The 13,972-nt window shown below is 37.6% G+C and overlaps 2 long non-coding RNA genes across 2 annotated transcripts in view; one reads left to right on the top strand and one right to left on the bottom strand.

The window, feature by feature from the left end:
• The window catches only part of LOC140141149 (uncharacterized), a 483,782-nt gene that overhangs the window by 281,493 nt on the left and 188,317 nt on the right, over positions 1–13,972 (bottom strand). The window lies entirely within an intron of this gene.
• LOC140141142 (uncharacterized) lies at positions 1,571–12,226 on the top strand. Its single transcript, XR_011857356.1, has 3 exons — positions 1,571–1,701; positions 4,014–4,078; positions 11,423–12,226. It is a non-coding gene; the product is annotated as an uncharacterized lncRNA (long non-coding RNA).

Raw genomic sequence — 13,972 nt, 5'->3', positions numbered from 1 at the left:
GACGTAACATAATTTTTAGCGTTTGTTACTAAATTGTTGAAAATCGTGTAATGCCCCTTTAATGACCTAATTAGCATATTTCTGGAGGAAACTCTTTTGCAGTATGGGGCCGGTATAGGCCCTCCCCCTCACCAAGTACCATAGCCATGCGACAAATGATGTTGACGTAACAGCATATTTTAGCGTTTGTTACTAAATTGTTGAAAATCGTGTAATGCCCCTTTAATGACCTAATTAGCATATTTCTGGAGGAAACTCTTTTGCAGTATGGGGCCGGTATAGGCCCTCCCCCTCACCAAGTACCATAGCCATGCGACAAACGATGTTGACGTAACAGCATCTTTTAGCGTTTGTTACTAACGGACTAACGGAGACATGGTGACTATAATAGAGCTGCTACCCGCAGCTAAAAAACAGAAATGGCTGCCTGCATCTGGAACTCTTCATATCTGAAAGTTTGAAGGTCTTATTTCATACATCAGAATTATCTGAAAGATTGCAAGATGGCTTTAGCATTGTTTAGGTGACCGTGGCCTTATTGACTAATGCGCAAATTTAGATTTTCTTTCTATTTAAATAATATGTTAAAGCTTATGCCCTGTAGATTACATTCGGTTCTTGAGATATGGCCTGTCAAAATGGCGCGAAACCAAAACAAAAGATTGGCAACAACTTTCTTTTTATTTTCTATATTTTTGACAAGTCCAGTTGCCAGATGATTTTCTAATTACATGCATGAATTATGCAAAGTAAAGACCACAAAATTACGGTTGCGTTTTGGCAAATTTCAATTTGCGTAATTAATTAGGGGCACTTATTAGAAAAGTTGATTATTGCCCTAATTAATTATGCAAATGGAAATTTGCCAAAGGCATCCATGGGTTTTATATCTTATTTTGTAGCCGATCTGAACATTTTACTTTGTATAATTCTTGCATATATAATTAGAAAATAAGGCCTACCTGACAACATTGCATAACAAAAATAAAAGAAAGTTGTTGCCAACTTCTTGGTTTCGTGCCATTTTGACAGGCCATATTTTGGTAACCGAATATCCGATTAAAATAAAATTTTCAGTCTTGTAATCAGGAGAGAATGGACTCACATATTTCAATCAGACAAAAATCTATATCCAATAGCGTTACCTTAAAGCTAGCATTATAAGTGTCTCCTAACTAATAACAAAAGGTGCCCACTGGTATCTTGGAGGCATTGTCTTTTTTAAAGACATTTCTTGTTTTGACCAAAAACGGTCTCAAATTACAATATTTCGTGCAGAAAAATGTTTTTAGAGCGACATTCACCGAAATAACGAATGTCCAATTTCCAATCTCCCGCCAACTTCACAATGCTCAGCCAATGGGAGGACACAGTTTCCAACTGTGAGTGATCAGGCTAATTTATCCAGCAAGACAATTTAGATGTTCAGTGCCTGTTTGGTGAAATCGGCCAATAGGGGACAAAGTGTTCGACTGGGAGTGATTAGTCAAACTTTGGAGCCAATGAGAATCAAATGTCGGAATTTACGTCTAGAACTGAAATGCATAACAATTGCTGAATAGCTGGAATATAATACCAAATACATAAACGAAATCTACAACAGTTGTGTGTTTGGCTCAGCAATAGTAGCTTCAGCTATTGTCTCCAATTCAAGTTTAACTGGCTGTACGTGCCCATCGCTGCAATCTATTTTCTGTTCAGGTAAGTGTTTATTCAACATTTTTGTCGATATATAATACATGACAAGGACTAGATAAAAACTGAATTTATTTTGCAGAAGAAGTAAGCCTAAACAAAAGTCAAAACCTCAAATGTTCCTTAAAATGTTTTTTCAAATGTTATGTCATTAAATGAAAAAGCACACTTAGTCGGACTAAGCTACAAACAATCATGGAAAAAAGTCTTGGGACACTTTGGTCATTGAGTACCATACATTAAAATCGACTCCCTGTCCTCCGGTACGCGTTGCTGAGCAAGTGTCGCAACACATTTTGTCCAGGATTGTATCTTTCTTCTCTTATAGGCCCTCGATACTGGTAAATAAGTAATATATGGTTAAGTAGATTCACGGTAAGTTTTATGGAGATGTCCTTTTATCACTTATTACCGCGGTTGCACTTAAGTTTAAATAATTAACTTGACGAGGTTTATTAGCGCGTAATCTTAAAACACTTTTAATCGTAAAATGTATTTTCAGTTTTACGTAGTGGGTAAAACACATGTTTATTGATTGTCAAAAAACCAAAAACATTACAAAACGTACGAGAGCCACCACAGTTAAAACAATGCTTTCCACTGTAGCTTTTACCCTCTTAAAATTGATCCCTGCTTTAATTATACGGTTCATGCATTTGGAAACTGATATTCCAACACTACACATTTAATTAAATTTTTAAAAAAAGAAATCAATGAATATTTACGTATTTATTTATATGCGATCATCAACATTTTTGTCGATATACAGTAAGCCAAAAAATTAAGGTACCAGTTGTGTTCACCCCTGTATATCCTAAATAAAGACAAATATGTCAAAATTAAAACAAGCAGCTAATACCTGAAATCTTTAGCTCTGATTCAAGACCTTATTTGTTGAATTTGGTTTAGAATTAAAGAAACGGTGATCTAAAACCTACTGAAGAAACTAAATCAAAAGTTGCACTTTTGTGTTCTAATCAATGAAAGCATGACGCTGGTTTTAACGTGCTAATCAATGGAAGCACGGCGCTAGTTCCCTTGTTCGCGAACGCTTTGTGTACAAATCAATAGCGCATGCAATGGAAGATACTGCAACTTTTAAATTGGCATTTACCTTGAGGTTTTGTATCTTTGTGTCTTTATTTCATGAACAATTTCAACGAATGAGGTCTTAAATTCGAGCTAAAAGATGCAGCTATTGGCTGCTGGTTCCAATTAAGACATATCTGTCTTCGTTTAGGATATACAGGGGTAAAACCTAACTGGTACCTTAATTTTTGGCTTACTGTATAATACATGACAAGGGCTAGATAAAAACTGAATTTATTTTGCAGAAGAAGTAGGCCTAAACAAAAGTCAAAACCTCAAATGTTCCTTAAAATAATGAAAAAGCACACTTATATTGTCCATATACTAGCGTCACTAGAATGAGCAAATCTTGTGCAAAAACTATTTTCGCTTGTTTTATCATACGGTTGTAAATTCAATGAACTATGACTTTGCTAAAGAGCGCTTACAAATTGATGATATGTAGGCGAGATCTACTTGTTCTCAGGTTGACCAGGGGCAGTCTTCAGTAAACGGCTCTTTTCAGAGCCATCAGTAGAAGAAGTCAGAGCTACTCCTGACGAAAGCTTGACAGTTCTAAACTTGTCCGACGGCGAACCCGGTAAAAACTTACTAATTCTTATTAATATCCCGTCGTAAAAGCCTAGGCCCTATCTCACAATGTGCCAAGTATTCGTAACTGAAAATACGTGGGCCACATTATCTTTTTCGGACCTCAGCGACTAAGTTGAAATATCGGAGAAAATGCACAAACACCCCATGTCCACACGTGTACACCTTCATTTCCACACACTCCCTCTGTGGAGGACTGAGCTAAAGTTACCCTATAGTTCCTTCTATTTGAAAATTATACTCCCTTTTTTTTTTTTTTTTGCTAAATCTTCCACAGAAGGAGTGTGGATTTCAAACATGTCAAATGGAATTATTGGTGTGTCTATAAATGGACCTTTCGTGAAAAATTAATAAGTTTCAGTGCTTTGGGGTCTTATGACGTAAGACGCTTAATAGTATATTATTATTAGCGTTATTTCCGTCGGTACATTTACAAGTTCCGAAAATACTGAATTTCAAATGGGATTACCTGAATGGATGACCACATAATAGCCTTCTCTCTAGCTAGGCCTATGTGGGAGACTAAGGTCATGTCTTCCACAGGGGGTGTATAATGGATTTAAACTGGAAAAGCCCAATTTTAAATCGATTGCTGGATTGAAATAATTGATGTATTTTACACGTATTCTTTGTTCCAGATTTATTCACAACTTTTCTGCATTAGATATTTGTGTGACGTCATAGTGATCCTAGTCCTGCCCAGGTAAGTTGATCAATTCGCCGTTGAAGTGATAATTGGATTATTTTGTATATGTCGCCCTGCACTACAAGCAGGTTACACTCAATGTGGTTTAAATATAGAAAGGATTACGTAATGCTTTGTTCCTAAATTTGATGCCGATTTAATTTTCCGACCGGCTATTCATAAAAGTGGTACCATTTTTTCGAATAAAGGGGTTCCGCAAATAAATTGGTCACTGATCTGGCAGTATTATTAACGCTTGACACAACATGCTAGTATGAATAAGTGACCACAATAGAGGCATGTGTTGAGAAAGTGGTACCATTGTTCTCATGTATCCCAAATGTGTATTTGTCTGAAGTCTATAAAGGAGGCTTTAGCTGTCGATTAGGGCCTCGTCCGGCAAGGCGCGCCCGCAGAGCTGGCATAGTGATTGCTCGCGGGCAACCTAACCCAAACCTCCACGTGGTGTCGGATGGGTCACGCTAACTTGGGCAATGGGGAACAGGCGTGGAAGCGAAGATTTCGGCATAGTAGTTTTTCTCCACGGTCTAGCCACTTCTTCTGCTGATTCGGGCTGGTGTGGCTCTGAGAAGACACCGTTTTGGTTGACCGCGTCGTCCGGTTTTATTGTTCTATACCGCTGGTCGAGTTTTGATTTCATCCCTAACGGCATTGCAGACCTGATAATCAGGGCAGCTTGAAGATCCCTCTGACTCCCTCTGTCTTGTAGACCATTTTATGACCAAAATTTACAATACTTAGTGTGAAAAAGGTTAAAAGCGCGGCTTTCCTCAACATGCTCAAGAAAACCCTATGACCATATAATTTATTTATTTGCAAGATATTAATAGCATGAATAGAGAGGAGTCCAGATCAGTGAACAAAAGCACTGCTTAATCATTATAAATAGTAAAAAAAAACTGGTGTATTTATTTGCTATATGCACATGAAATCACCTGTTTTTTGGGCCACAAGAGGTCTGAGTTTGACTGAGTTTGACGGTATGTATGCATGTAAAATTAGCTGTTTTAGGCAAAAAGTAGGTTTATATTGACTGCCAAAAAACAAAAACAAAACACGTGCAAAAGGAGGAAAATTGCAGATAAAATAGCAATTTATTTACAGATTTTGGTGCTTTTTAACAATATAATAATAATTTTGACCTTTCGTATTGAAGATATGGATTTTTTTCCCAAAACACCAAAAATAAATAGGTCTTTTTGGAAAAAAAATCCATATCTTCAATATAAAAGGTCAAAATTTTCAATTGATCGTCGGCTTTTCCTCCCAGCTACATACATTTTAAGAATATATCATTAGATTTATAAAATTTTACGCTACAAGACATTGTAGGGACATTGTGTGTACTTTCTGCAACATTTAAACCAGTTTACCGCCTCTTAGAACCCGATAGACGGTGACATTTGACCATTCTAATTATTTATGTTTTGAACATGTTTGTACATGAACTAGTTGCTTACAGTGTGAAGAATCTACAACATGCTCATCTATCAGGGCACAGTTCTTTAACCCCAATACATTTGTGCATTCAAAAACTCATAATTTGCAACTTAAGGTCAAATTTTGCACTATGATTGTTTAATTGAGGTTATTGATAATATGCCACTGGAATGAGGCCATTGTGGTCCATAGTGACCTTTGCACAGCTAATCCTTAAACCAAACAAAACAACCACTGACCAATCATGAAATCACTAATTGGTTTATGTGCTTGACTGCTAACTGATTGTGACCAAAGATATTAGAACACAGCTCAGTATCTTTGTGGTGACTATCTCAAGTTCAACTCTGGCCCGAATTCTGGTCAGCAGAGAAAGGAATAAATTCGGAAGATATGACTGTGTTGAAGGTCAGAAGTGTATTTGCAACCAGAGTTGCCAACCCCGCGATATGGTAGCCCAATTAGGCGACTTTTGACTCGTGGTTCACCGTTGTTCACTCGGGTCGGTGTCGGGCAGTTTAAAGCAATAATGTACGATTTAGGCCTACGGCATTTTGTTAGTGTTTACCCAAAATGCTGGATGAAATAATATTTATTAACTGCTGGGAAGGGTTCCTAGCAAGGTAAAGTGAAAGAAACCCCAATGGCTATTTTGTCCGTTTAAAATAGAGTTCTATGGCCGACTTAAAGTCATAATTATGACGTAATTTTGTTATTTATTAATTAATTTTTAGCAGAATTAATAACAAGCTTTTTTTTTATTTCCCGTTTTCATGTTTTTTATTTAATTCTGTTATTATTATTTTAGCTTATTTTTTTCTTAAATTTCCTGATTAGTTCCTTTCCTTCTTTGTTTCGTTCCCGTTTCATTTAGTTACTTTAACCCGTTGCCCTATTACTCGTACCTTTTTTGTCCTCATTTTAATCTCATTTTTCTTTATAGTACCGCTTCATGTTGTTTAAAAACATACATCTTTTTCTCGTATTTTTATTACGTCCTCTCATAGCGTGTCTGTGGACGTGTTTACCCGTTATCATAATCCCTGGACCCGTCCATGTACCTTTTTATCCTTTATTTTTCCTTCTTTTATCATGTCCGTCCACTGGTCTCTGGCTCGCAAGTCCCGTGGCTCTGCGCCGTTTACGCGCGCATTGGCGTAGTGCGCATTACGCACGCAGCGTCGACGCGCTGCCTGCCAGCTGCAGTGACGCGTAGGCTGGTAACCGATTTTTTTAACAAAAACACTGTTTTTGCAGCCAGTTCTTGACCGTTTTCAACCAAATGTTCGCATAACCGTTTCGGTTCCTCGATCTCCCGTATGAATTTGGCGACATTTAGATCGAAACTGACGGAGCCTTTATACACGATACATACATAGATACATACAACATTCCCCTATTTATAGTAAGATAAAAATGGGCTGTGCCCGTTTCATCTTACTATAAATAGGCTAATGTTGTATGTTAGAATGAAGATCAAAAGGCTCCGGCAGTTTGGATCCAAATGTCGCCAAATTCATACGGGAGATCGAGGAATATACGGGGAATGGACTGAACTTTATTTGGTTGAAATCGGTCAAGAATTGGCTGCAAAAACAGTGAAAATATGGGTAAAAACGGGGTTTTTGTTATGAAAATCAGTTGCCAGCCTACGCGTCACTGCAGCTGGCCGGCAGCGCGTCGGCGCCGCGTGCGTAATGCGCACTACGCCAATGCGCGTGTAACTAGCCAGAGACCAGTGGACATGGACGGGTCACAGGATTATGAACATGTCCGCAGACACGCTATGAGAGGACGTAATAAATACGGGAAAAAGATGTGTGTTGTATAATTCTTCCTGTTATAGTGAACGCTCCGATTTACTCATCTAGCGGGGACCCGCGCAAAGCGCGGGTATCCCGCTAGTGAAGAATAACGATCGATCTTACCCTTGATTTAACAGGCCTGTCAATTTCTTGGAATTGTTTGATATGAATTATGAAAGGAGGGTATGATTTTTTTTGTATTAGTTTAAGTATTTCCTGGCCTCTCTTAACCACAGGGTTGGCTACAAAAGACACAGAGTATACTTTAGGATAAACTGGCATGAGTGCGCCGACCCCAGGTTTTCAACATTTCAGGATTGTTTCTGGACGGAGGTCGGGTGAAAAACGAAATTACGTTTACATGACTTTGTCGAAATTCGTCGTGTGACAAGAATGAGTGTATAAATGACTAGGGGGGAAGCTTACTTATTTGTGTCTTCTATACTATCCACCATAAAACAGAACTCCCCCCCCACATAATTGCAAATTAACACGAAAGCTTCATTCCATGAAGCATTTCTCTCGTATTTGATCATCTTCTACTCTTCCCTAAAAAAATCATTATAATACCAAATCTAATCACCATGGAATTCACCATATCCCGTCCAGCTCACATTGTGCGCCCCATTCCCTTTTAAAGGAATTTTTATTTTAAATATAATACCGTTTAACTTGATAGATGTGTACTTTCAGCGAGGTTCATTATCTTAAATGAAAACCTACCGTTCTATGTAAATCCAATCATTATACATTGCAATTTCATTAAATTGTAGGCACCTGTGAGCATTTTATGCAATTTTGCAGAGTTGGTATTCGTTTTTGCATTCTGATTAACATTGTTTAAACATAAAAACAATAAACTTAATGACATTAGTGAACCTGGTGCGTACTATCATAAGGCTGTAGGTAATTAAAAATAATGACAAGTCAATTAAATGAATTTACATTTACCCTTCTAAATAACACAAAGCAATTTCTTTATTGAAGCAGGAGTGTGTCCGTGTACTTACAACAAGTGGATTGACATTTTACGATGATATTACACCAACATTTGGAAAAGTTGTTAAGAAATGTGTTATTAAAATTTTAAAGTTATGGCTTTCAAAAATAAGTTGGGGCATTCAACAAGGCTAAATTGTTGGACCTCTATTTATATTATATATAAACGATAATAAATACATCAACGATGTTCCCATTTATTATCTGCTGATTCAGGGGCTATTTTAATCGAAAAAAGTCACTCACTTGGCAAGCATTGAGGGCATTAAAATTTAGAGGTGCAAGCATATTTTGTGCTGGTTTGATTTTAGCCCCCATTGAATGTGAAATTCGGTATTGTGGACCAATGCGCGCGAAACGCGCAAAATTGTGCAGTTTGACCCTATTTTTGGCCCCAAACACAGTATTTTTTGAATAAAAGAGAAGATTCACAGGGCAAATATTGCTTTAATTTTTCTTTTATTATGATGTTTAGGAGGATGTCCCTCCCCCCGCTTCCGCTGCCTATGCTCGAGATTTTTAACAATTACGCGTTAAAGTCTCTCATTTTGGTGACACATTTGTGACATCACGTACTTATTTTAGGCAGGCCAGCCACATTTGTGACCTCTTCAAATTGACCCGCTAATACGCCACTAACATTAGTTTACCAATACAAATGCTTTCGTCGCTTTCGTCGGGCCAAGGGGAGCACAATAATATTTCCAAGTCGACCCAATGACCTGCTTCATGGACTAAAAATTACTTTACCGGGACAAATGCGCGCAAACCACGCGCACTATACTAAATAATCGCCCCATTGAAATACACGTAAAAAGGCAAATTTTTGCTCGTTTGGAGGCCTTTGGGGCAATATCTCCAATATTTGATAATAACCAGTCGATTACAAATCGATGAAAGTTTTATATTATGTTGCAAAGTGCATGGGTAGTCTTTCATCTTGTTTTCCCGGTACGAGCCCGTAAACAAAACCTTCACTGTTTTTAGCTTGCAAGGCTGGAAACCTGTTTCTGCCCACTTTTTAATTCGCGGACCGATTTTCTCGATAATTGTACAAATGCGACTTTGGCAATGGCGATTCAAATTCATGCATAATAGATTTACACTTTTATTTAAGCAATAATACGCCACTCTCTCTGGTTATTAGTCCAAAGAGCAGCCCAAAATGCCTCAAAACAGTTTATATATTTTTACAAGGGTTACACGAATGGCGCGTTGATTTAGCGGTGTGCTCTTTAAAATGGGTTTAAACATTTGGACAATTGTCATGACCTCAAATGGCCTCAAACTGGAACATAATAAGATGCTGAAGCATTAACATGGAAAAGGGAGGACGAGCATTATTTGTGCCGATTCTACTGGGACATTTTTGCGCGAAGCGCGCGAAAATGCTTAATTTCAGACTATTTTAGCTCAAAATGAAGGTGACGACTGGTATTTGATGGACTAGCAGTGTGCGCAAAGCGTGAAAAATTTAGCAAGTTTACTTTATTTTGGCACAAAACGCAGTTTTGAATCTTAATGGCGCATATATATTTTAAGCACGAATTTTGAATTCTCACAGCACGGATTTTTAATCTCACTGCACGAACGTGCCAGGAGGTACGTTAAAATAGCCCCTGTGCTGATTACACAACAATATTATACTCAATTTTGAGAAAGGGTTTTTGACACGAGTTTCCAAACATAAAGAAGAGCAGTGATGTTATTATCTATTCTGCAAAGGATGTTGTGGGTGGCATGGGTGTATTCTTATGCAAAATTGTCAACACCCACCGCACCATAAATTAGCATCAATTACCAACTGTGACCATCATACTGTGGGAAAGGGGGGGGGGGTAGATGCGTCCCCGGCTCGAAATACAGAGACAACATTTACAAACATTTGCAATTATTTGCATTTACCCCATTTTAGCAATAAAAGTGCGATTTTTCTCGCGAATGATATTGTTACTAGCACCCACCCCATACACGTAGGACTTAAACAGACAGATCCAAAGAGAATAGCGTAATTAGGCTATAATATAAATTTAAATGACATATACGTTAACAAATAGATGACGTAAACGTTAAGGCTGTTCCAGTTAAATTACATACCTATTTGGCGGTTCGATTTAATTTACATATTTCTTCTGAAATGGCCACAAAATAGGGCGTCCAATTTAATTTACATACTCCCTCTGAAATGGCTGTTCCATTTAATTTAGGCTACATACTCCCTCTGGAATAGCTTTCCCCTAATCAAATTGCATATTGTGAAATATCAGTCTATCAAATTGTATAGATTCACTAGTGAATAAGAGAGACTGACAACAGCAACCTATGGAGAGTAAGAGAGACGACTCCCCTAAGAGGGGTCCCGGGGTCGGATGACTTAACGAACATAAACTTCTTGCCAGGACAGAACTATATCCACCCACTGAGTTTGAGCCCCGTACAACCTACTAACGGCATCAGACAAACAGGCAAATCTACAGACAAATCTACAAACCTACAGAGAATAGCGTATTATTATTAAAGACTAGATTTCGCGGTTCTCGGATTGGGTGGTACTCATAATATGCCTATCTCTAATTACCAAACACCCGTTACCCATATACCTGCCCTGACCTTTTAAACTACTATGATATAGTCCTGCGTCTCTTAGTGATCAATATTCTGGTTCTGGTCCGATGAGATGCACCTGTAAATTAGTCACATGCACACTGTAAAGCTTTCCGATACCCGCACTGCGCCCGTCGGTACTCCGCGCACACGCCTGTTGATACTCCGCGTACCCGCTCTGCGAGCACGCGATAGCTCCTCTTTACCTATAAATAAAGCTAAATAAACGAATTGGGTGAAAATCTGTGAAGTAGAGTGAATCAAGTGTTTTTGCTCACATAATTACTTTTCACGAACTAATGCGCGAGAAAAATGTGCAATATAAAAGGTAAAAAATAATAGTCAAATATTAATTTTCTTCACTAACTGTGACAATTTATTTCACTTATGACATCAATATTTTCTTCTTTTTTTGTCCGAGGTGGAGCAGTGTTTTTTGGATATGTAATGGTGCGACCCTATAAACTGGTTTGGTTTTGTTTTGTATTAACAGATCATGGCCGCACCGGACAAGACCTGTTTTGTTATTCTCATTTTGCTGTTTTCACCGTTGCTACCCATGGCACGGCCTGTAGAAGAACAGGGACTGGAAGATACGACTAAACTCCACCGCCGGGACGACCTGGGAAAGGATCTCGAAGAACGAGGAGTACTGGACACTTCACTTCATCCTCGCTTTGCATTTGCAGGGTTTCAACTCTTAGTCCATTTGGGAAAACTTAAGGGGTAAAAGTGACTTATTAAAGTCACTTAATACCGGTTATAAGTCACTATTACCGGTTATAAGTCGCTTATTACCGGTAATAACTCACTTATGTCCGACCGTGTAAACACGACTTTATTCACCGAAGAAGAGACGTAATAATCGGATTAACTACCATAGCAATAGATGAATAAAGTTTTTGAATAGATCGCCCTACACTACACCACATTTCGCCATAATACATTCTAGAAACGCTTGCTGTTAGAATAAGAAAAATTTTAATGCTAATTTATTGCACATTCTAGGGAAGCATGGTTACCTTTTTAAAATAACCGAGTGAGAGGGTTTTCAAGAAAATATTTTTCCTGTCAAAACTGAAGCCTCCTCTGTATAAAAGAAAATATGAATATTAACTGCACATCATATATAACGATTCGTGATACCCAATTGTGGCACATTTGATGTCGTTTAAGAAGCAGAGAATTTTATTTCAATTTTATATACGCCAAAATATTTTTTAATTGAGCAAGAATAAGGATAGAAAAAACGTTGAAAATCCTATGTGAATATTACATTAGACCCGGCAAAAGATTACTGTTTCGTTTTTATGGTAATCTAATCTTTTATTTCCTGAAAAAACATTTGGGGTCTAAAATGNAATTTTTATGTAATTGATAAAAACATCGAACGTGTATACAAGAAAATGGTAGGTTTTCCTCTATAGTATTTTACTGACCATGGAAATGTACTGAGACACAAGCACGTGTCAAAATCGATATAATGTATTGTCCATACAGACGCCCATCAGTTATCATGTTTATTATTGGATTTTTTTTGTATAAAACACGCAGTTAACAATAATTGAGCGCTGAATAATACACATAAATGTTTTTAGGCAAATAAAATTCCAAAATATGGTACGTTTTCTGCCTTTGCTTGTCACGTGGTAGGCCTATGTTGAAGTTGCGATTATATCTTCAAATAAGTTTCAAATGAATTCCAAGAAGACAAGTGGCCGAGTGGTCTAAGGCGCTGGGTTCATAGTGTATCCAAAGCAGTCCGCCGCCGTGAGTTCGAACCCCGCCTCCGCCAAACTTTAATGAAGTTGTGGCGACATAACAAATTTAAGGTATAAATGCGCTAAAAATTTTGCACTTTGGGGGCTAAAATGTCAAAATAATGAAGTTAATTTGGTCAGAAACTCACATACAGGCGTCAACATTGGGGAGGGGGGATGATTGTATGGACCACCCCCTGGCAAAATATTGGGGGTCATTGATCTCTTTTACCCTGCTACCTAGGTAACGAAACATCCAAGATACGGCAAACTATTCTTAATTTAACGGAGTCTTTTTCAAGGACAAACAAATTGAGACCATTTTTCAGAAACTCTAAGCATTTTTGTTTGGAGCCCAAAATTTGACATTTGACCTTTTTGCTTATAACTTGAGAACGGTATACATCACAGATATAACAAACTATATTTCTTCTGAATCCCCATGACTAGAGGAATACTTTGGTATAGTGTTTAAAAAGGATGAAGCAATTTTGAAATTTGACCTTTGTACGACCTTTTCCCGCCAAAAAGTACCTTTCCACCAAGTATATTTCAGTATACTTTTGGTATGATGTTCAGGGGACATCTCTATCATGCATAAAAGTAAAAATATTCTGTTGCAATTAGTGGTAGGTGACACCACCAATTTGTTTAGATTGACTGGACTATTAAAATTCACCCCATCACATTAAGATGGTACTACACCCCTTGATAAATTTGTGACTATTTTTTGCATTTTTTCTCAAAAATAATAACACACTGGTAACAAAGTTATGTATATTATAGGGCAAGGAATCCACTGGAATTTCAGTGACTAAAGACATGCGGTACATTATTTATGATAAGAAAAGAGGTACTGCTAGAATGTACCTCATTTCTTAACATATATAATGAACCACTTGTCTTGAATCACTGAAATTTCAGTGAAGTAATTGGATTCCTTGCCCTATAATATACATAACTTTTGTTACTAGTGTGTAGTTATTTTTGAGAAAATGCAAAATTAGTCACAAAATTTATCAGGTGGTGTAGTACCAGCTTTTAAAAAACACTATTACTGATAATAATCTAACATTCCTTGACCGTGTCTATGGGACCATTCAATATTTAGGGAGATTTGAGAGTGAGGGCCAAAACTTTTGGGGTCTTGAGGAGAGTCATGCTCATTCTCTAAATGATTTCTACACTTTGCAACATGATCTTGCCCCATTTGTGTAAGATTTAGGTGAAGGTCATGTTTCACCTTACTAAATAGACTATAATGTGCAAATACAGAGAATACT

Source organism: Amphiura filiformis, chromosome 19, assembly GCF_039555335.1.
Source record: "Amphiura filiformis chromosome 19, Afil_fr2py, whole genome shotgun sequence".
Taxonomy (NCBI): domain Eukaryota; kingdom Metazoa; phylum Echinodermata; class Ophiuroidea; order Amphilepidida; family Amphiuridae; genus Amphiura; species Amphiura filiformis.
The sequence above is the reverse complement of the archived record's forward strand: the minus strand, read 5'-3'. Positions and strand labels throughout refer to the sequence as shown.